This window comes from Aedes albopictus, chromosome 2, assembly GCF_035046485.1.
Source record: "Aedes albopictus strain Foshan chromosome 2, AalbF5, whole genome shotgun sequence".
NCBI classification, from domain to species: domain Eukaryota; kingdom Metazoa; phylum Arthropoda; class Insecta; order Diptera; family Culicidae; genus Aedes; species Aedes albopictus.
This window is the reverse complement of record NC_085137.1, coordinates 411972336-411995877: the sequence shown is the minus strand read 5'-3', so window position 1 is coordinate 411995877 and position 23542 is coordinate 411972336. Positions and strand designations below refer to the sequence as shown.

Below are 23542 nucleotides of genomic sequence, written 5' to 3'. Positions count from 1 at the left end.
TCATAGTGATCGGGAAACGGATGAAGCGAGTTATAAGAGGAAGCCGATCAACGAGAGGATCTGCGTATTGAGGATCCGGGGCAAACAGCCTGATCAATGATGTGAAGGATGCGTTTTATGAATGTCTTGACAAGACCTATGGAGAATGCCCAAAACACGACGTTAAGATTGTGATCGGTGACGCCAACACGCAGGTCGGAAGAGAGGACTTTTTCCGTCCAATCATCGGTACGGAGAGCCTTCACTCCGTCACTAATGACAACGGCCTGAGATGAGTCAACTTTGTTGCCGCCAGGGGGATGGTCATTAGTAGCACCTACTTTGCACGCAAGGATATCCGCAAGCACATCTGGAGACACCCAAACGACGATACTTGCAACCAAATCGACCATGTGCTGGTAGATGGCCGACATTTCTCGGACGTAATTGATGTTAGAACTTTTCGAGGTCCCAACATCGACTCTGATCACCATCTCGTAGTGAGTAAGATTCGAGCTCGGTTATCAACCGTGTCGGACTCTAGAAACCGGCAATCGATGCGTTTCAACATCCAGCGGTTTTCAGCAAACGGTACGGTAGCTGACTATCACCAGAAAGCTGGATGAGCGGATAAGTGAGGTCAACGAGAGCGATAATCTCAACACTCTGTGGGAGTCTATCCACGGAGCGATGAGTACAGCAGCGCGGGAGGTGATACGTACTGCTCAAAGACGACCTAGAAACGGGTGGTTCGACGAGGAGTGCCAGAGAGTTACGGACGAGAAAAATGTTGCCAGAAGCCGGATGTTGGTGTCGGGGACTCGGCAGAAAGGGAACGATATAGGGAAGCAAGAGTAGCCGAAAAACGAATCCACCGCAAAAAGAAAAAAGAGCACGAGGAAAATGTGATTGCTCAGACGCAAGAGAGTACCCAACTAACATTTATTGTGAATGTAAACGTCAACAAAGCGTCCTCAATACGGCTTGATGCTGAGTTACTGTGTTGTACATATAGATGGAAGCTTCTATGCAAGCCCTATACCAATGAATCTGGCGAACTTAATCAGCATGTATATGCTGTGCGAGAAGCTTCTATGCCACCAAGTCATAGCTCTTTTCTCGGCTCCTATGTAACCACTAACTGAATAACATCTTGAGAAGGCGCTTTTTCAGCCTTTTCGCAGTTGTTAAATAATAGTTATACGGCATCCCCAAATTAAACGATTAAATATAATTAGGTTATGGATACCGTGACGCAATACATGTGGAACTGGAATTATCACTTTTAAAATTGAATAATTAAAGTACTTGCCGCTATTTAGAATCGAACTCCCGATCTCCGTATCCACTGGTCCCGATGATGTCCTCGCAGCCACACTACTATATATAAATAACATAGAAAATAGCCCGTTTTGTTTTACTCCAGACAAGGCTTCATAATTGTGCCACAAGAAACCTTACCCAACTTCATCTTGCTGCAAAAGCTTGTGAAACGTCAAACGCAATAATGTTTACATTGAACAAGCTGTGTGATTGCGCCAACAGATATTTCTTCACAGCTTCTAGCTGAAAGAGTGTTCTTTAAACGGCTACGCTGCTGTTTTGTGTTTTGGCAACATTACAAAACGTACTGTATAAAAGCAGCTGTTGTAGTGGCTGGGACTCTTACTCGATTTGCACATCTTCCGAAACATCTTCCGGCATTGAATTAAAGTGCAATAAAAGCAACCCAAATAATTTCACAGCACAGAGATGGATAGCTGTAAAGAATTTGTGTAGTAGCTATATATCCCGCTTAAAGTTTGTTTTGACAATAATGTTTACATCCGACAAGCCGTGTTGGTAAACCAACAGTTTCTTTATTACAGCTTCTAGCCGTAATGAAATCGCATAACGGCCTTTAAAGCGGTTTGGGTTTGGGGATTTGTCAGTATAACGAATTGTACTGTATAGTAGCAGCTGTTTTGTTAGTGGGGACTCCTATTCGTTGTGTTCAAGTTTTCACATCTTCCGGGAAATCTCCCGGAGTTGGAATAGAGTGGAGTAAAGGCAGCCCCAGTGACAAGCAATGGATTTCTGAAAACCGAGTTTGGTAGCTGGATGGTGCTTGTTTTGCAGTCGTGTATTAGCTTATGCTTTATATTTGACTAGCTTTCCTTTTATTCAGCGTTGACTGCTTTTACTCGATGGTTACACAACAGAAAGCAAATGACTGAAGCTTATAGCGCTGAAAATGTTAGTTGGGTATGGAGCAGAATGATATGCGGAGATTTTGCTAAACTGTCAATGGCGTACGGAGAAAAACAGCGCCTTCTCCCGTCATGTGCAACGACCGTAATGGAAACTTGCTGACAGACAAGACAATGGTGGCTGCCAGATGGAGAGAGCACTTCGAGGTATTGTTGAACGGTGGGAGTGGAAGAGCGACGGACAGAATTCGAATCGAAGGCGACGGACAAGCTGTGGAACTTCCAACGCTAGACGAGGTCAAGACAGCCATTAGGGGACTGAAGAATAACAAGGCTGCAGGGAAGGACGAACTCCCGGCCGAGCTTCTCAAGCACGGTAGTGAGCTATCAACTCTTACATCGTATTATATTAAAGATATGGAAGGAGGAAGAACTGCCTGTTGGTTGAATGGTCTCATTTGCCCTCTTTTCAAGAAAGTGCATCGACTGGAGTGCGCGAATTACAGAGGAATAACACTCCTCAGTTCAGCGTACAAAATTTTGTCCGGAGTTCTGGTCACAGGTTGAGGCCGTTTGAGGAGTCCTTCGTCGGCGAATATCAGGCAGGATTTCATGAGGGCCGATCAACGGCGGACCAGATGTTCACCCTGCGGCAGATTCTTGATAAATTTCGGGAGTACAACTTGCAGACCCATCATCTGTTTATTGATTTCAAGGCGGCGTACGATTCAGTGAAGAGAAACGAGGTTATGTCAGATTATGATCGAACATGGATTTCCGGCGAAGCTGATTAGACTGATTCGTACGACGCTTGACGGATCGAAATCAAGTGTACGGGTTGCGAATGAAATTTCTTCATCGTTCGTAACCTTAGACGGGCTAAACCAGGGCGATGCTCTTTCGAACTTACTGTTCAACATAGCACTGGAAGGAGCGATAAGGAGAGCTGGTGTGCACAGGAGCGGAACCATTGTCACGAAGTTGCATATACTCTTGGGCTTCGTGGACGATATCGACATCATCGGAATCGACCGTCGGGCCGTGGAAAAGGCGTTCGTACCTTTTAAGAGGGAGACTGCGAGGATTGGACCTACGATTAGCACCACAAAGACTAAGTACATGATTGCTGGTGTTCAACATCGGTCCGGCCGTGGTAGTGGTGACGAAGTGGTGCTAGGTGGGGAAAAGTTTGAAGTTGTGGATGAATTTGTTTATCTTGGTACTCCAGTGACGTGCGATAATGATGTTACCCACGAGGTGAAAAGACGGATTGCGGCTGCAAATCGCCCAGACCAGTAATCGTATAAAATGTTGGATAAGATGTTAAAGTGGAGGCCATATGCGTGCATGCCTCCATTTAGGCGCATGTAAAATGTACGCATATCGCCTCCACTTTAACATCATATGCAACATCTTATACGGTCACTGGTTGACTGGGCGGGCCTTTTTTGGTCTACGAAACCAGCTGAGGTCCCGCAGGCTGCAAACAAAGACAAAACTCGCGTTGTACAAGTCTCTGATTCTCCCGGTCGCTTTATACGGTCATGAAACGTAGACGTTGAAAGAAGTTGATCGGAGAGCCTTTGGAGTCTTCGAACGTAAAGTGCTGCGAACAATACTCGGCGGTAAACTGGAGGACGGCATCTGGCGGCGTCGCATGAACTACGAATTGTACCAGGTATATAAAGAGATGGACATAGGGAAGCGAATACAACACGGCAGGCTGCGGTGGGCTGGACACGTAGCTCGTATTGCGGAGGAACGACAAGCTAAAATTATATTCAGCAGAGAACCAGGAAGGGGTCGTCGGCTTCGTGGAAGGCCACGCACACGTTGGCTTTTTGCAGTTGAGGAGGACCTAAGGACTCTAAACGTTCAGGGCGACTGGAAGCGATTGGCCCAGGACCGAGGCCAGTGGAGGCGGATACTTCGTTCGGCGTAGACTCACCGCTACGAGTTGTAGCCCATTAAGTATCAAGTATCAAGTAAGTGTAAATTTACAGTGCCATTTCAGAGCACTGTTTAAACCCACACGCTTATGCGCTTAGTGCCCTCTTCCAGGGTACCTTTTCCTTTTTCCCTACCTGTCCCTATCCCTACCACAATCCTTTTTTTTTCTTTTTCCTCAGGTAGAGTACGAAATAGACTTTTATTATGACGATGGCACATATGTCCCAAATGAAGGATAACGTGCCTCTAGTACCGGTCTTGTGATACCTGATAGTCCAGTTTCAGCGGACTACACCGGGAGATTATTCAAACATGGTCATATTTTGCGAAATAATCCGAAGAATAATCGATCATTGCAGATGCGTCCGTATGAGAATTCTATGTAACGGTTTCAATCCAACCCTGATACGATATTGCTGAATAGAACTCACAGTTTGAAACGTTGAATCAGCCCACCTCAAGGGTTCAATCATGAATTTATTACTACAGTTTTGTCATTCGCTATCACTCCACATCAATCGATCTCTGCTTAATATGCCAATCGTAAGCATGCACAGCAGCGGTGCGCAGACAGTTCCGTTTCAAACGTGACTCATAATAAGCGCATAACCTTAACTGCGCACTTGCAATATTGGTAGATAGGTAGGTATGGTTCCAACACATTTATTTTTCGATTTTATTTAGTTGCGTTTTTGAATTAATAATCTAAATCAGTTCAAAACCTACCCACGAACCTACGAAGCATTTTAATTGCATTCATAATATCCTTATGGCGTCTAAATCAGATTACATGTGCATTTGCCATGGGGTCGGTCGGTATGGGTACCATGCTGGCTGCGCCAAGCAAGGGTGGGTTTTCCGATACACAAATCAAATCAACTAGGGTAATTGTTCCCTTCGTTGTGGTAGTACCTAATGTTGCGGTAGTGGCAATTGAGCACTTTTCCGACTGAAATTTTACCAAAGGGCATTTTTAATAGATGTATTATGCTTAAATTATGACATTGCACCATTTGTGTGCTTAAGATTTGCCCAAAAATCTTTTTTTAAAAATATTTTCCTTTAAATTTTTGCTGCTGTGTTCCTATTGTTGCGGTAGTGTTCCTAATGTTGCGGTATCTCATATGATTTCAATGGGACACCGCAACAATAGGAACCAAAATTAAATTTTACCTCCATAATAGGAACAGTGTGCCTAATGTTGTGGTAAGCGATTTATGATCGAAAACAGAGAGAAACGATAGTTTTTATATTTTTCCAAGCAAATTTGGATAGAAAACTACCAACTAACGTTTTACAATCCTTCATTAGATGGTACGATCATTGTTTTTTAAATGAATTTACCTTAATACCACAACGATGGGCACACTTACCCTATATGGGCAACAAGGTAACGCTAGCTGGTCTGGAGCCCTGATCGACGTAACATTTCTCATTCGAATATGTTTTTTCATGGACAAATGCTTTTGCGATAATTACAACAGTAAAATGTATCATTGAAGTTTGGAAAATGCTTTCAGGTTCAGTCGATCAAATTTATAAATTTGAGGAAATGCGTCATTACATGTAGAACATTTCAGCATGTTATACGACGTTTTGTGTATCTTATGGTTGTATTAAAGAAGCTCCCAACAGCCAGTATAGCTACCGGCGGTGGTGGCCCATTCAACACTTTTGACCATTCCCACTAATCGGGTGTGGGCCCATACCAGCCAGCGCAGCGTTTGGCGCATGGCGCATACGACTAGAATAAATGATTTGTGACCGTTGCAGTGCAGCGTGGTGCTGGGCTCATTAACAGTATCTTCAGTTTGCGTGTTGGACCCGACCCGTGCTACTGACTTTTGAGGCTGATGACTGCTGGTCATTAATGGCTGGAGGTCGTTTGCTAAAACTGCACTGTAGCTCTGCGTTTTCTATTCGCCTTTTTAAGGCGCGTTCCACCAATGACTTCCAATAGCGCAGCGTGCATGTGGTACTTGTATGCTTGACTGCTGGGGCGCAGTTGGGTCTTTTTTAGCGCGCTCGTGCCAATATTTGATAACGGAAAGTTAAATCTTTTTTGACACGACGAAACTAAGACACGTTTCGTGCGCAAGGCCGTTGGTGCGGCGGGTTAATGTGTTAATTGTTTTATGCAATCTACTTCTCGGTGTGCTGAATTTCAGAGAAGGGGTTGGAAAAACAACAATTGTTTTGCGTGTATCGAAACCATACATATACATTTTTACGATGTACCACTCAAAAAGTTCTCTGAGAGACGAACCAGCCAAGGGCTGAAAGTCTCTCAAATAAAGATAAATCAATCAATCAATCAATCAAAAAGTTCAGTAAAAAAATCAAAAGCTTTATTTTGCCAGGTTTTAAGATCGTTCATTTATCATAATATATTTCAATACAAGTATGACAGACATCTCTAGACATACAGAACAAATCAAATAATGTGTTCATAGTACCATATAGTACGATTGAGCAGGAACTTCTAAATTGAGATGGATGTAGCTTTAGAATATCGACCAAAATACATCAACAGTTGCAGATATAAGATTCGACAACACTTCCAGATTGCCGCTACAAAATAAACATATGTGCGTGCCCCCCCCCTTCTTCTGACCGCCACATTTTTTTTTTAAATTTGAGCCAACTCAAAGATTATCAATAATTCAGAGTTCTAGAAAAAAATATCTAAAAAAAAAAATTCTAATAATTAAGGTGTTTGTCCACGATTATTAACCTCTTTCACTCGAGAACCACAGTAAATTTCACCAAGTATTTCTCCAAGAGAACCACTTCAATCTTATCATAGAATTTTACTCAATAACAAGCTTGGTTAAATGGCCAAACTTTGTGATTAATGTCATTAATGGAATACTAAAAAACAGCATGCCAAATTTTCCAGATATGCCGAAACCGGTTCTGGTAGGGAAAAATATGTTGGGAAGGTATGTACAATGTTCACCTCTTATAAATATAGCACCTTGTACTTTTTTGCACAACCCTACATACAGCACCTTCCGTGCAGACACCTTGATTGTGGTGTGAGACACAAGAGACATTATTATTACAACACAAACCAGAAGTTTCCTCGCTACCGTGTATAACGCGTCGTTGTTTTTATCCCTCGAATATATAAGTAGTTTGCTCGCGTGTGAATTACTCGACTTATCCGAAAAGTCCTCGCCGGTATTCCACTGCGTTGTTTCGTGCTCCGCCGACAAAAGAAGGATTTTGTAGTACCATATGCTGCTAAGTGCAGTTATGTGCTACTGCTACACGAATTTTCACTATAGTATTCAATTCAAACAAACGTCATGCTAAGAGCTAAATACCTGGGATTTCTTTACGAATTATTTTATGGGCACCTTAAGAAATTCCTTTCGGCATTTATTCAGGAACTTCTCTAGAAATTCTCTCATAAATTCCTCAAGTGACTTCTCCGGGAGTTTTTCCTTCGTGAATTCAAACACAAACATCTTGCAGGGTTCCGATAGTGATTTTTTCAAACTTTGTTTCATTAAATGCTTTCAGAATTCCTCACACGATTCCTTCAGAAATTTTACAGATACTTCTGCAAGGATGCATCGACGAATTCCTCCAGAAGTTTTCCATCAGGCTTCCTTCAGTGATTCCATCATGGATTACTTACGAGAATTTTTCAAGAATTCCTCTACGGGCTTCGCCAGACATTCCTCCAGGAATTTCTCCAGGGATTCCCAAAGGAATATGAACAGAAATTCTTTTAGGTATTTCTGCAAGTGTGTCTTCAGAGATTTCTTCAGGTTTTTTTCATGTATTTCTTCAAGATTTCCACTAGAGATTGCTTCAATAATTCAAACTGGATTAATTCGAAGTATTCCAGCAGGAATATCTTCCAGAAGCCATCACAGGAAATTTTAGCTAAAATTATTACAGGAGTTCCTCAAAACATTGTACAAAATATTCTGTTAGGAGTCAATCCAAAGATTCTATTATATTCTATTCTATTCTAGTGCTTGCACAGTCAGTATTGAAAAGCATCCTGGAAATAGCAAAATTTCTTCCAATATTCTCTTCTTCTAGACTAATGGGTTCGAAGTTAATTCTAAAACATAAGGCAACAGGTTAACCACTTACGAATAACATGATTGACTAACTTTTTTGAATTGAATGAAGGAAGAAACGGGGACAACCGTACCAACCGTTTCGTTTTAGGGAAATGGTGTTTGAACATAAAATCGTTGGAAGTGGTGCTGCTAAGAAGGTTAATGCACATTCCGTTGGCGTCTCTTCTCCTGGGATGGGACACAGGTATTTCTCCATGTGTCCTGGGTTTAAAGCCTAGGCTTAAGCGCCATTACTCGCTCTCTGAAACGAGAAAAAAAGTATAATGATCCTTCCCCGAATGAACGGAAACCCAAACGAAAAATCATTGTCGAAATCTATATAAATAAAAAAGAAATAGCGTTTGTAAAGCCTGTATCCGCAATAATCGGGACACAGAAATACAGCTATTACTCTGCAATAAACGCATGAAAATCTTTCAAATTTGGCTTAATAACATCTTCAGATGTGTACATTTCACCTACAAAATTTCATGTGAATTGATGCAGTACTTTTTGTTGTAGCAATGAAAGAGTAGAATGTGCGCCATTGAATTTTGTACAGTCCCTAGTTTTGCTTGTCAGCGCTGTAACTTTTGAATTTGGAAAAGGAAATGGCAAAAATTTTGAACACAAACCTCTCAAACTACATTTGTTGTATGTGCAAAATTTCAAAAAAATCGATGCACTATCAACAATTTTATAGTCGAAACATGTATTGGGACTAAACGTGATTTTGCCCCATCAGACAGCAATTAGTCAGCACCCTTTATTGTTTCGATTGTACTATTGAAAGTACTATACCAATAATCATCAAATTTCGCAGGCATAATATACACATAATCAACTACCTTCTGTGAAAATTTCATGAAAATGGGCAGAGAACTTCAAAAGTTATGCAAAGACAAACATCGCACATGAAAAACACGAAAAAATTTCACTAACACTCACTCCTATCAACACCAGTAGTTTTCAAACCAATTGATAAAAGTGGATGAAATTTTTCAAGAAAGTGTCTCTTTAAGTATCATAACTGTTAACAAAATTTCAAAATTATCATCACAGAACTTTTAACTGTAGCTTAAAAGAACCATCATTTATGCAAATGAAAATTGGTCATGATTGTACAAAATGCTTTAAACCACGTCTGTTTGTTTTTTATTCACAATTAAAAGTAATGCATCGATTTTTATGAAATTTGGCACAGATAATAAACATACACCAAAGAGTTCTCAGTCAATTATTTGGCCAATTTTACCGATTCATTACAGAGCTGCAGCCGTACTTCTGTGTCCCGATTATTGCGGATACAGGCTTTATGTCTTGAGAAGCCAATCAAATAATTATTTAAACAAATAACAGTTGTTTCGCCGCATTTTGAAGGACCATCCTTTCTCGATAGGATCGAGATAAGCAGAATGAACTGTAATTTGTTGAAGAATTTAGAGATCGAAATGAAAAACCAATTTAAAAACTTTCGTAACTAGGAAAAACCTTCACCAAACAGATATAATTTCACATTCTCAGAATAATTTGCACCTTGGACACCAGGTACAGTAACCTGTAAAAATAGTACATTGACAAACTGAGAGAAAATTTAGAACAAAAATCATCGGGACCGAATAAAGACAGGGAGATAAAGTGATATTTACCTTCAAAGAACTGTAATCAGTTTTGTACCTTTTGATTCCGCCCTCTATGCCGCCCTATAGAGGGCAGAATTAAAAGGTACAAAACTGAATACACTCAATCGAAGAGGATATTCTGCAAAGAGGGTTCGAAAAGTCGCTACAAGATGATATTTACCTGTAGAACATCAAGATCTTAAAAGAAAATTGCAATGGCATGATGCAATCTGCTTACACGACGAGAAATTTTACAAACTGTTAAACTCCTGTCTTGATGTGTCAAAATCTTTCTTATTTCAACCTCTTTCAACATATTTTGCACACGGCATATTATAAATTGAAGTTTACACGTATCAATACGTAAAACGCCGAAATAAACCTGAGCACAGAACCTAAAACAACGCGTTGATTAGGCACAACGAAGGACTTACCTGTATTGGATCTATAGCAACTGCAGTTCAGTTTATCTCTTTGTAATGAATTATATTTGCTATTAAGTTCGTTTTGCAAAATGAACTTTCACAATGTACAGTGTATCAAAGAGCGTTTTTTTTCGTTATATTATCATTTTATACACATGCTCACAATTTTGTTTTTATATGTATTAGAATCAAATACACTGACATTCTAACTGTGAGTTGTCTGCAGTGCTGAAAATGTCATTTCGACATATTTAAATCCAACCACTTCCTCTCATTTTAGAATCTAAATCTGCGAATATGGTATATGAAAAACTTGTGCGACTGGACCAGTTCTACAAGAAAGTAACGAAAAAAACAGATCTTTTTCGTTAAAACCAGTGCATGGCTTAGAAAAATATACCTAAGTCAATTTAGTCAGTTGGGTGAATAGTAAATAGGTGTAATTGATGTAACTTTAAAAAAACATAAACTGGTTTGAAACAACTTTAACCACTTTTTGGACATTTTTTTTGTAGGTATTTTAGCTATATGTATTGCTCAATCATATCATGGATTTCTTTGAAATTTCTTAGTATAAAACATCGAATCTAGATTTCTCGAGATTCCTCCTAAGCACTATTAAAAAAAATGGCTAGAGGTGCAGAATGGCCCTAGGATTCCAGCCCCAAGCTTAGTTTGGATGGACATTTTTATTTTATAATAACGGTCTGTGGGGGCACCGTGACCTATGTGTTATCAATCGAGCTCAAATTTATACCAATGATGCACATATAGATTGACAAACAATTAAAATTTGAGAATTTTTGATGCACTCTATGAAAAGTTACAACTTTTTTGTGAGAAAAAAAAAGTTGCCTATCCCAAACATTTTGGCCACCCCCTGTACTTTCTTCAATAAAATAATCTATTGATTTCAACTTCTTAAAACTATTCTATTATAACATCCAGGAATTACTTCAAGGAAACCTCCAAGAATTCTCCTAGGCATTCTTCCAAGAAATTTTCCAGGCATTCTTCCAGGGATTCCTGCTTGGATTCTTGCAGAGATTTCTCCAGGAATTACTCCAGGGACTCATCCATAGATTCCTCCAGGAATTCCCCAAGAGTTCTTCCAGGAGTTTCTCCTGGGTTTGCTTCAAGTATTCTTCCTGGGATTGCTCCAGAAATTAATGCAGGCATTCCTCCAGGATTTCATACAGAAATTTCTCCAGGGTCTTCTTGAGGAATTGTTCCAGAAATTACTCTGGGAATTTCTTCAGGGATTCCTTCAGGAATTTCATAAGGGATTAATCAGGGAATTCCACCATAAATTATGTCAGTAACTTATCCAGGATTTTTTTTAGGAAATCCTTCAGAAATTCTTCCACGATTTTCTCTGGGAATACCTTCTGAAAATTTTCCAGGAATTCCTCCAAGAGTTTTTCCAGATTTTCCTCCAGGAATTGCTGCAGGGGTTCCTCCAGGAATTCCGCTAAAAATTCCTCCAGAAGCTTCTTCAGGGATTTTTATCGAGATTTCTCCAAGAATTTCTCCAAGGATTCCCCCAGGGATTCCTTCAGAAATTCCTGCGAGGATTTCTCCAGGAATTTCTACAGAAATATCAGTAGAAATTTCTCCAGGAATTATCTAAGGGGATTTTTTTTTGAAAATATCTCACAGAGTTCCCCCAGAAACTCGTCCAACAACAATTACATTGTAAGAATTCCTCCAGAGACTTCTCCAGGAAGTGCTTCAAGGACTCCTCCAACAATTCCCAAAGGAAAACTTCCAGGAAAACCTCCCGGCATTCCCCCAGGATTTTATCTAGAAATTTCTCCAGGAACTCCTCCAGGAAATACACGAGCAATTTCTCCAAGAATTTCTTTAGGATTTCCTCTAGCAATTTCTCTAGGAATTGATCCAGAAATTGCTCCTGGGTATCCTTCAGAAACTGTGTCAGCAATTTCTCCAGAATTTTTTCCAAAAAATCTTTTGGGGATTTTTTCAGAAATTCTTTCAGGAAACTCTCCAGGAATACCCGCAGGAATTTATCAGGGATTTCTCCAGGCATTTATCTAGGAATTTTCCCAGAGATTCCCCCAGGAAATCCTTCCAAGATTTCTCCAGGAAATCCTCCAGAAGTTCCTCTTAGGACTCTTCCAGCAAATCCTTTTGGAGTTTCTACGAAAAATTTTCCAGAAAATTCCCCAGGAATACCTTCAGGTATTTTTCAGGGATTCCTCCAGGAATTCTTTTAGAGATTCTTCCACAAATTTATTCAAGGATTCATTCGAGGATTTCTACATTAATTCCTATAGAGATTCCTTGAGAAACTCCTTCAGGGATTTTTTCAGAAATATAAATCTCCCAGAATTTCTCTGCAGATTCCTCAAGAAATGTATACAGTAATTATTTCTAGAATTCCTCTAGAATTTCCTCCAGCAATTCCTACAGGAATATCTCTAGGAATTCTTCCAGGCATTCCTCCAGGATTTTTGGGGATTTCTTTAGAAATTCTTCAAGGAAATTCTTCAGGAATACCTTCAAAATTTTTCAGGAATTCCTTCAGAGATTCCTCCAGGGATTTCTCCACAAATTTCTGCAAAGATCCCCCCAGGATTCCTTCAGGAATTCCTGCGAGGATTTCTGCAGGAATTCCTCCAGAGATTCATCCAGCGTCACAGTTCGCTTAGTTACATAACTTGTAGACGTTATCTGATAGATTGACACTGTGCTGTAAAATTTGGAAGGAAGGGAAACGGTTTTTGAACCGTTTCTTGTTCTAGCGATGGCTATGAACATATGAATATACATGAGTTGTATATATAGAGAGTACATATAGAGAAAGTGGATGGTAAGATACAAAGTAGAAGGAAAGGAACGGGTCTGGGGTTGAGCCCAGGACCTTCTGCATATGAATCAGAAGCGGTAGCCACTAGACCACCAAGCCCGTCTAGTTCGCACTAATTTTAAAAAGCTTAATTATAAATAAACATTTTAAACTATAATTTATATCTGGTTTTTACATTTATTTGAAAACAGTCGAAATCCTGATAGTTGATATTGTATTACATCAACGGAAAATCAACTATCGTCGATATCTATTACCAATGAGATAGTCACACGAAACTAAACTACTTCTAAAAATCACTAGGTATCACTTGTTGACGCAATATCGTCAACTTCTACACCTCCAAACCGTTGACTTCAAGGCAAACCAGAAATATGCACTGAAAATAATCGACACGCCTCATCTATGTTCTTTTTCACGTTAATTTATCGTTTAAAACAGCAAGCTATATTAACGTGTAATTCTTTTGAATCAGATGTTGAATAGTTTAGGTTCTAAACCACTGGCTTTTACACATGATTTGAACGTGTTTGACAGTGTGTTTATGTATCGATAATGGAAATGGTTCGCCTACCACTTAATGTACATCACCGTACTCGCTCGCGTTAAGTATGTCTAAGCATACTTCATTTTTTGGAGATCAGGAACCCGCAGCAGGGTGCCTGCAACTGATATACTAAGAAAATTGACATTTATGATGCCAGATTAACGTGTTTTACACATGATTTCGAAAGGCAATTTTATGACTGGTTTGACACGTTAAAATCAGATGTTTTCCAAGGGAACGTCCATAAATTACGTCACGCTTTTAGGGGGGAGGGGGGGTTCCGTAAGGTGTGACAACCATTACAAAAATTTCAGAGGTCTCATACAAAAAGTGTGACATAGGGGGGAGGGGGGGTTGAAAATGGGCAATTTTTGCGTGACGTAATTTATGGACGCTCCCCAAGTGGTGAAAATTCATGTTTGAAACATGTGGCTCGAACGTGTAGAATATTTTCAGTGTGTTTTAATGGAACACGCATTGAAATCCATCACCATTGAAAAATAGATCCTTTAAAACAGTTTCGATTTCATGAATTCTTTTGGCAAAACATAGTCCTATTTCTTAGATATATCTATAGTCATGCATTGGGGTCAACATGGCACGCACAGGTATCCAACATCATCGCTCATGGGTGTGCGTTAATGCACGAACTGTTGGTAGCTTCAGCGTAACGGTCACGGATTTGTACTACGGATCTACCGGACCGATCAACGTCATGGAATTCGTGACACGAAAAAAGATAACTCAGATTGCGTTTTGTCAACAACACTGAAAATATTCTACACGTTCGAGCCACATGTTTCAAACATGAATTTTCACCACTTGGAAAACATCTGATTTTAACGTGTCAAACCAGTCATAAAATTGCCTTTCGAAATCATGTGTAAAACACGTTAATCTGGCATCATAAATGTCAATTTTCTTAGTATATCAGTTGCAGGCACCCTGCTGCGGGTTCCTGATCTCCAAAAAATGAAGTATGCTTAGACATACTTAACGCGAGCGAGTACGGTGATGTACATTAAGTGGTAGGCGAACCATTTCCATTATCGATACATAAACACACTGTCAAACACGTTCAAATCATGTGTAAAAGCCAGTGGTTTAGAACCTAAACTATTCAACATCTGATTCAAAAGAATTACACGTTAATATAGCTTGCTGTTTTAAACGATAAATTAACGTGAAAAAGAACATGGATGAGGCGTGTCGATTATTTTCAGTGAACTTTAATCTATGGACATTTAGTACGGACTGGATAAACAAACATCTATAGTCATAATCATATCAACAGTTTTGCTTCGTTAGTTGTTTCTCTTACAAACACATACACACATAAACAATCACAATCATCTGTCATGATCGAAATCATCATCGACCACAGCGGTGACCCTTCGCTGATCTCACCAGGGGGCTGTCACCAGTCCTGAAAATGTCATTTCGACATATCTAAGTTCAACTACATCCAGCTCATTTTAGAAGCTCAACCTGACAATATGGTATATGCAAAACTTGTGCAGCTAGACCAGCTCTACAAGAAAGTCACGGAAAAATCGATCTTTTTCGAATATTTAATATAAATGTCACGGACTACCGTCGAAAAATGCGAATGATATTCATGGTGAATATCAATTGGCATTTTTCGAAGGTAGTCCGTGACATTTACCTTAAATATTCCAAAAAGAGTGATTTTCCTGTAGAACTGGTCTAGTCGCACAAGTTTTCCATATACCATATTCTCAGGTTGAGCTTTTAAAATGAGCTGGATGTGGTTGAATTTAGATATGTCGAAATGACATTTTCAGGACTGGCTGTCACTACTCTTTTCCGACACGAACAAGGTTTAGTAATCATTTGATAAAGGGAACGTTCAAAAATTACGTCCAACATTTGGGGGAGGGGGGGGGTCTAGAAAAGTGTGACAGTACGTGTATTGTGTATAGGGAAATTGCGTGACAGAAGGGGGAGGGGGGGTTTAGAAATCCCGAAAAACGATGGACATAATTTTTGAATCTTCCCAAACACTAGATATTTATGAAATAAGGCAATCCATGACGACTTTTCACGATGGGGGTGACAGCCAAAAGTGTAAACACAGTGTGAGTACAACTTAACAATGTTTCGTCAAGTGTCGTCGGCGCTTAACAAATTCTTTTGTGTTCAACTGTCACCCCGATCATCGGATGTCAAAAACACATGGTAAACAAGAAAAATCAGCTGATCGCATCTGTCTCATGGATTGCCTTATAGAGGTAATCACGTTCAAATGTATGCGTGCCTTTTTTGTAGATGTAGTTGTGAAACTGCGAGGAAAATATTTGCACTCTTGCCCCGGACGTTAGTTTTATCATTATTTGCCCGTTTTACCCAATTCGATTGGGTAATATTTGCATATGCAATCTGAATAGCCTTTCAATCGGCGTGCACTTTTGTGTGAGGAAAAACTTGCGCTAGTGTTCGTGTGTTGAAATGTCACTTATCTCTATAGTCTGAAATCAAGAAATAAATAAAATTAGGCAATTTTAAAACACTTGACGGATCTATTGTCACAGTGAACTAATTAGTAATGCTCCTCACAGTACAATATAACCGCTTTTAACAGCATTTGTTCCAATCCAATCAATTCAAAATTGGCACCACGTAGATCTGTTTCGCTTGCGTTTGTTGCTTCCTTTCGCCGATCGATCATCATCATCGTCCGTTCCGTTCAGGGGTTGATGTTTGATTCCTCCTCATTCATCAATCAAATTTGTATTCATCGAAGACGATCCGACGCGTACCGCCGGCGAGAGTAGCCCATATAAACCGATCAAGTGTTACCGTAATTATTGCGTAAGCCAGGGGTTTTCAGCCCTTTTGGCTCGCGGTGCACTTTTGTAAAATGAATTGCTTCGCGGTGCCCCTGTTCATTATAGTCAGAGAATCCGATTTGAGATTTTCTTAAAAACGCTGTCAAAGTGTCTTCCTGGTGCAACGATATATGTTGAGATACTTTTTCAATTGATATGATAACCGTCATCCCGCGTTGTTTGAACGACTCCTCATGCAAACCAACCAAATTTTCGTTTGAACTTCTAGTAACCCTAAGGGCGGTTTACTATTTTTTTTTAATCCTGCGTTCTGATTCACTCCATTTCATATTCTGCTCATAACGTTTGAATCATTTTCAGTTTAAACGATGTGCATTTTAGCGGGGGTCAAATTAAAAAGTGTTCAGATTAGATGCGGTCAAACTAACGGGGATAGACGGTGTAATATTGGTTAGCTTTTTTATAACTTGTCGGAGCTTACTACGAGTGAAACTGTTAATTATTCTAAGACATTTTTTTTCTGTTGTTGAGGGTATTCTTGAAAGTTTTCGGACAACAAGAATCCCCGGTGGATTCCTAACAAGTAAACAAGAACCTCGACGAATTCCTGTGTTTACCCTTGAATCATTTTTAGGATTTTTCAACTATAACTAGATTCTCGTAAGATTCCTGGCAAATTTGCAATAACTGACAAGATTTTGGGTAAATTTCATTCTTGTTTCCTAGCCGATTCATAAGGAAATCTGAAGGTACATAATACAAAAATAATCAAAATTCAAAAATATCAAATACGAAAAGCAGTGGTAAATTGAGAGAAATTCTTGGAAGCTGCTTGCGAGATTTTTGATAGAACCTTTCCCAGATCATACGAGAATTCGTAGCAAAAACAGGTTGAATTTCTTTTGAGATTTTCAGCGAAGTTATTGAAGATGCAATACAGATTCCTTGTAAAATAATTGAATCTTGTAAATCAAGGGTAATCAAATCTCTCCCTCGGCAAGAACCTTGGAAATTTATACAGCGATCGATCGGAAATTCGTTTTGCAGTGGACCACAAGGCATTTTCGAAAATTGTTCATTTAAGTAATGGCAGGACTTTTGATATGCCTTGCGGTGCACTTGTCGAGACTTTGCGGTGCACCAAGTGCACCGCGGTGCACGATCTGAAAACCGCTGGCGTAAGCGAAGGTGAAAAAGTAAAACACAAGGTACTGACCATCGAACGGTCGGTCAGCCCCAGTACCTTACATATTTCCTATTCTGTTTTTTTTATTCGGTGTTATTATTTTCTAGCTTTGTTTACGTTTTTTTTCGTTGTCATTGGCTGTCGGCTGTCTGCTACCGTGAGTGAGGTCTGAAATTGATAGCCCTGTTTTTCTGTGGTTTTATATGTACCATATGCGTGTACCTTTTCTCAACTCAATTAGGTATACATACACCGGTCATATTTTATGTGACCATATGGAGCGTAGTGTGAACTGCATTGCCCCACATTTGACGAATGTGAGCAAGTGGACCTCGACAGAGCGGCGACGGTGGTGGAGTACCGAAGGAGCCTAACCAGACTGCCTGTCCGACGTGTGTGACTCAACAACGGCTGGGCAAATGCATGGCGCATTCAGTAGGGTCCCTCGCAGGTACCTTATGATGTTTCGCAAGTGTTGACCAGCTACTACCGCCGTTATCCTCGACATGCCAACCATAACATTGAACAACGTGTGAACTATTGCGCTGCAAGTAAGTGGATCACATTACTACAATGTTTCACACGTGTAATTATCATTAGCGTTGTGACCAGATCATAGTCTAGTAGTAGTCTTATAAATATCTTGAATAATCCTGTCCGTTCATTACTTATTCTACATTTTTATTTTATTTTTTGTGTGAATATTAGAGCTCTATATAGAGCTGATAAATAATCGGATGGTAGCAGGCTGTGCGCGTGAGCAGATGCGTTTTCGAAAATGTCACGCGTTTTATTTACTCCGCGTTCTTTTGATTATGGTCGGCCGAACTGAAAAAAAGAAACGGCTGGTGTTGCAAATTTTGCCTCGAAAAGTGCTTGTTAATTGATATCCGGATAATTCGCGATTGTCATGAGAGTTTGTCTTATTCCCATCGGCGCAACGTCGTCTGGAGTTTTTGGTGATATTGCTGCTGGATGTCCCGGGACAAGCAAATGGAAGTCAAAAATTTCGTCTCGAGAGTACTGGGATTCGTATAATTTGGTGAGTCTGATCCTGTACCTCGCCTAAACGTTGTCCAAACGTATCCTTTGGACTTAACCCTTCCAAATACCCAAATTCCCGTGACACCTAGGACATAGAGAGATCTGCATACCTTTCATAGGTGTCCAACTAATATTCCTTTCCCATCCCTCAGCTGATGCAAGGACGTGGCCAGGACCGCTCTCAGCCGTTGGAAATTTGCGTCAATCTTTTATTAGAGTCAGTGATTAGTCCCAAATCTGTGTGCTTTGGTAACGGACGGGAAGAAGGCAATCTCTTAACAGCGGTCTGGGACTGTTACTTACCTTACTGGTCAGGCTAAGGCCGGGGTGGCCTCTGCTGTACATAGTAGCCGCCTCCATTCCACTCGGTCCATGGCTGTTTGTCTCCAGTTCCGCACTCTGCGTAGGGTCCGCAGATCGTCCTCCACTTGGTCGACCCACCTAGCTCGCTGCGCACCACGTCTTCTTGTACCGGTCGGATGACTCTCGAGAACCATTTTACTCGGGTTGCTATCCGACATCCTGATGACGTGACCCGCCCACCGTAGCCTCCCGATTTTCGCGGTATGGACGATGGTTGGTTCTCTCAGCAGCTGATGCAGCTCGTGGTTCATTCGCCTTCTCCAAGTCCCGTCTTCCATCTGCACTCCGCCGTAGATGGTACGCAACACCTTCCGTTCGAAAACTCCAAGGGCGCGTTGGTCCTCTGCACGTAGGGTCCATGTTTCGTGCCCATAGAGAACGACCGGTCTAATCAGCGTTTTGTAGATAGTCAACTTCGTGTTACGGCGAACTTTATTCGATCGTAGAGTTCTGCGGAGTCCAAAGTATGAACGATTTCCTGCCACAATGCGCCTCTGAATTTCTCTGCTGGTGTCGTTGTCGGCGGTCACCAGTGAGCCCAAGTACACGAATTCTTCAACCGCCTCGATTTCATCACCGTCGATATGAATTCAAGGTGGCGGGCGCGCTGATTCCTCGCTGAAGCCCTTTGCCATCATGTACTTTGTCTTCGACACATTAATGAGTAATCCGATTCGTCTGGCTTCACTCTTTAGTCGGATGTACGTTTCCGCCATCGTCTCAAATTTACGAGCAATAATATCAATATCATCGGCGAAACCAAGCAGCTGAACGGACTTCGTGAGAATCGTCCCACTCGTGTTTATCCCCGCTCTTCTTATTACACCCTCCAAAGCAATGTTGAACAGCAAGCACGAAAGACCATCACCTTGCCGTAACCCTCTGCGAGATTCGAAGGGACTCGAGAGTGTCCCTGATACTCGAACTACGCACATCACTCGATCCATCGTCGCCTTGATCATCCGTATCAGTTTATCCGGGAATCCGTATTCGTGCATAATCTGCCATAGCTGTTCTCGATCGATTGTATCATACGCCGATTTGAAATCGATGAACAAGTGATGTGTGGGCACGTTGTATTCGCGGCATTTCTGCAACACCTGGCGGATGGCGAACATCTGGTCCGTTGTAGCGCGTTCACCCATAAATCCGGCCTGATATTGCCCCACGAACTCTCTTGCAATCGGTGATAGACGGCGGCATAAAATTTGAGAGAGTATCTTGTAGGCAGCGCTTAGTAGTGTGATCGCGCGGTAGTTCCCTCAATCCAACTTGTCGCCCTGCTTGTAGATGGGACACACGATACCTTCCATCCATTCCTCCGGTATTACTTCCTCCTCCCAAATCTTGGTAATGACCCAGTGTAGTGCTCTCACCAGTGCTTCTTCACCATATTTTAGAAGCTCGCTTGGTAGTTGATCGCTCCAGCGGCTTTGTTGTTTTTCAACCGGCCAACCTCCTCCTCAATCTCAAAGGTCAGGGGCCGGAAGTCTTTCGTCCTGTGCACATACTCCTAGATCTGTTACCACGCCACCTTCGGTACTTGCAACGTCGCCATTGAGGTGCTCATCGTAATGCTGCCGCCACCTCTCGACCACCTCACGCTCGCTCGTGAGAATATTCCCGTGGTTATCTTGGCATATGTCGGCTTGTGGCACAAAGCCTCTGCGCGAGCGGTTCAGCTTCTCGTAGAACTTTCGTGTGTCCTTAGCGCGGTACAGCTCTTCCATCGCTTCGCGATCGCGTTCTTCCTGCTGGCGCTTCTTCATCCGGAAGACTGAGTTCTGCCTGTTCCGCGCCTGTTTGTAACGTGCCTCATTCGCTCTCGTACGGTGTTGCAGCATTCTCGCCCATGCTGCATTCTTCTCGTTTTTCAACTGTTCACATTCGCTGTCGTACCAGTCGTTTCTGTGATTCGGAGTCGCGAAGCCTAGTGCTGTAGCCGAGGTACTACCTATGGCGGAGCGGATGTCCCTCCAACCATCTTCAAGTGTAGTTGCGCCAAGCTGCTCTTCCGTTGGTAGGGCCAATGCTAACTGCTGCACGTAGTCTTGAGCCACGTTACGAAGTTGCTCGATGTTGAGCCGCGGCGTTCGACTTCGACGCGTGGTGATAACTGTCGAAAGTTTTGAGCGCATGCATACAGCTACTAAGTAGTGATCCGAATCTATATTCGCACTGCGGTATGTGCGGACGGATGCTGGGTCATTAGGCCGAAGGTCATTAGGCCGAATGGTCATTAGGCCGAATGGTCATTAGGCCGAATGGTCATTAGGCCGAATGGTCATCAGGACGAATTGAAAGTTAGCCGTTGTTTTTACCTTTTCCAACAATTTTTGACAAAAACTAGTTTAACAATGGAACTAGAAAGAATAGCCTATGTTTTAAAGAAGGAAAAATTTATGAATTGAATATCAGCAGTTTCAGCGCCAAAAACTATTTCAGCAATGATACTAGAAAGAACAGCCTATATTTAAAAGAAGGAAAAATTCATGGGTAAAATATCAGTAGATTCAGCATCAATAAAGTATCTTCGTGCCTGTCACACGATACACACATGCAAAATGGTCATTTGCAGAGGAAGCTCTCAGTTAATAAGCTGAGAAGCAGGCTTTGTCTCAGTGGGGACGTAACGGCAAGAAGAAGACCCAATGACCATTCGGCCTGATGACCATTCGGCCGAATGGCCTTCGGCCTAATGACCTTCGGCCGAATGGCCTGACACCGTGCGGACGTTGGTTATATCTGAGAAGAATTTACCGTCGATTAGAACGTGGTCGATTTGGTTTTCTGTTTGATGGTCGGGTGATCTCCAGGTGGCTTTGTGGATATCTTTGCGGGGGAAGAAGGTGCTTCGGACTACCATACCACGGGAGGCTGCAAAGTTTACGCATCGCTGGCCGTTATCATTCGATACGGCGTGCAGGCTGTTTCGCCCGATTACCGGCCTGTACATTTCCTCCCTTCCTACCTGCGCGTTCATGTCGCCGACAACGATTTTCACGTCACGCGGCGAGCAACCATCGTATGTTTGCTCTAACTGCGCGTAGAGCGCTTCTTTCTCGTCATCGGGTCTCCCTTCGTGTGGGCAGTGGACGTTGATGATGCTGTAGTTGAAGAAATGACCCTTAACTCTCAACATGCACATCCTTGCGTTGATCGGCTGTGACTTGCAATTCCATGTTCCAAGTTTCCAATCGTAGTCCTTATTTCGTCGCGTGGGTCTTTGCCGATTGTATCGAGTCGTATTTTCTCCTATGTTATTCGCAATGGGGATTTTTACGGGTGGCTTATTGGGCCTACGCCAACACTCCTGTCTCGCCGGAGGGCCATCGTGCCATTTCTGTTTACACGCTCAGAAAACCGTTCTGATAAACGTGAACAAACAAACGCAAACATGAGAACAAGCAAATATACACCGTGAACTGGAACTAGTTCCAGCTGTCAGTATGGGCGTTCTAGAAACCGTGACATCTAGTTCACGGTGTACATTTCTTATTGTTGTTATCGTTGCTATGCATAGTTCCCGTTTGTTTCCGTTGCCGTGACTGGGAGTGCACGTATATCGGAACGGATTTTTTTTGCGTGTAACGTCCCCACGGTGCTTCATTTACCGTTATTATAAAATAAAATATACCATCAAAACCTAAAACGCCATTCTCTTTATTTATCTATCCTACATCTCTGTGTAAATTTTTAAAATCATCGTTGGGCGAATTTGAGTTACGCCCTTTTAAAGGGCCTAACCTCTAAAAAATCGAGTTTTCTATAGAATAACACCACATTTCATAACAGAATCGTTAATTAAAGGCATCAATAACAGAAATTATCATGAACAACATTGAAATTTCGTAGTATGCATCCATATGAATATCGGTGGAGTGCATTTTGTATCAAAATTTGTCATTACGACAATATACGGTAGAAGTTCTAAGGGCCTATAGAAAACAAACATTACATTGGTGTAAAAAATTCAATTAAAAGTATATTGTATTGTGATTCCACATGTCAATAGATGTTCATATTACTGTCAGTCATAGCGATAGTATTCACATGCATATCAGCACCAACATTTCAAAAGGACGTAACTGATCTTCAACGCAATATCTTCTTCCATAGCAGATCAAATCTCATCTTTCCCAGGACACCAACAACCACTATCGGAAAGAATTGCATTTCCTCCGTCCAGTAAGTAATTGTACATTGCATCGGAGAGATAAAGGTTTGGTTTCGGCAAGCAGTTTCGCCATTTCGAAATGTTAGCACCAAGCTTACACTCTCTATACAGCTAATCTGCCTTAAAAACAATAGTCAAAATTTGTCAAAAATATTTAATATGAGCAACCACAAATTAGACAAAAAGAAATATGTCTGTGTGCCACATATCTTAAGTTATAAGAATAGAAATTCAAAATATCTAAAGGCCAAAAGACAAAAAGTCGGAACAGGCAACAATCAAACATAATATTCTGGGTGAAAATTCTTTCTTTTTTTAAAATATGTAAGTAAGACCTT

General features: G+C 41.3%; 2 protein-coding genes across 5 annotated transcripts in view; one reads left to right on the top strand and one right to left on the bottom strand.

The window, feature by feature from the left end:
• The window catches only part of LOC134288479 (uncharacterized), a 429933-nt gene extending 408181 nt beyond the window's left edge, over nt 1–21752 (top strand). Inside the window, exon 2 of the mRNA XM_062853465.1 lies at nt 21303–21752. The gene's annotated coding sequence lies outside the window, so the exon portion shown is untranslated. The remainder of the gene's footprint in view (nt 1–21302) is intronic.
• The window catches only part of LOC134288478 (zinc finger CCCH domain-containing protein 18-like), a 282279-nt gene that overhangs the window by 19545 nt on the left and 239192 nt on the right, over nt 1–23542 (bottom strand). The window lies entirely within an intron of this gene.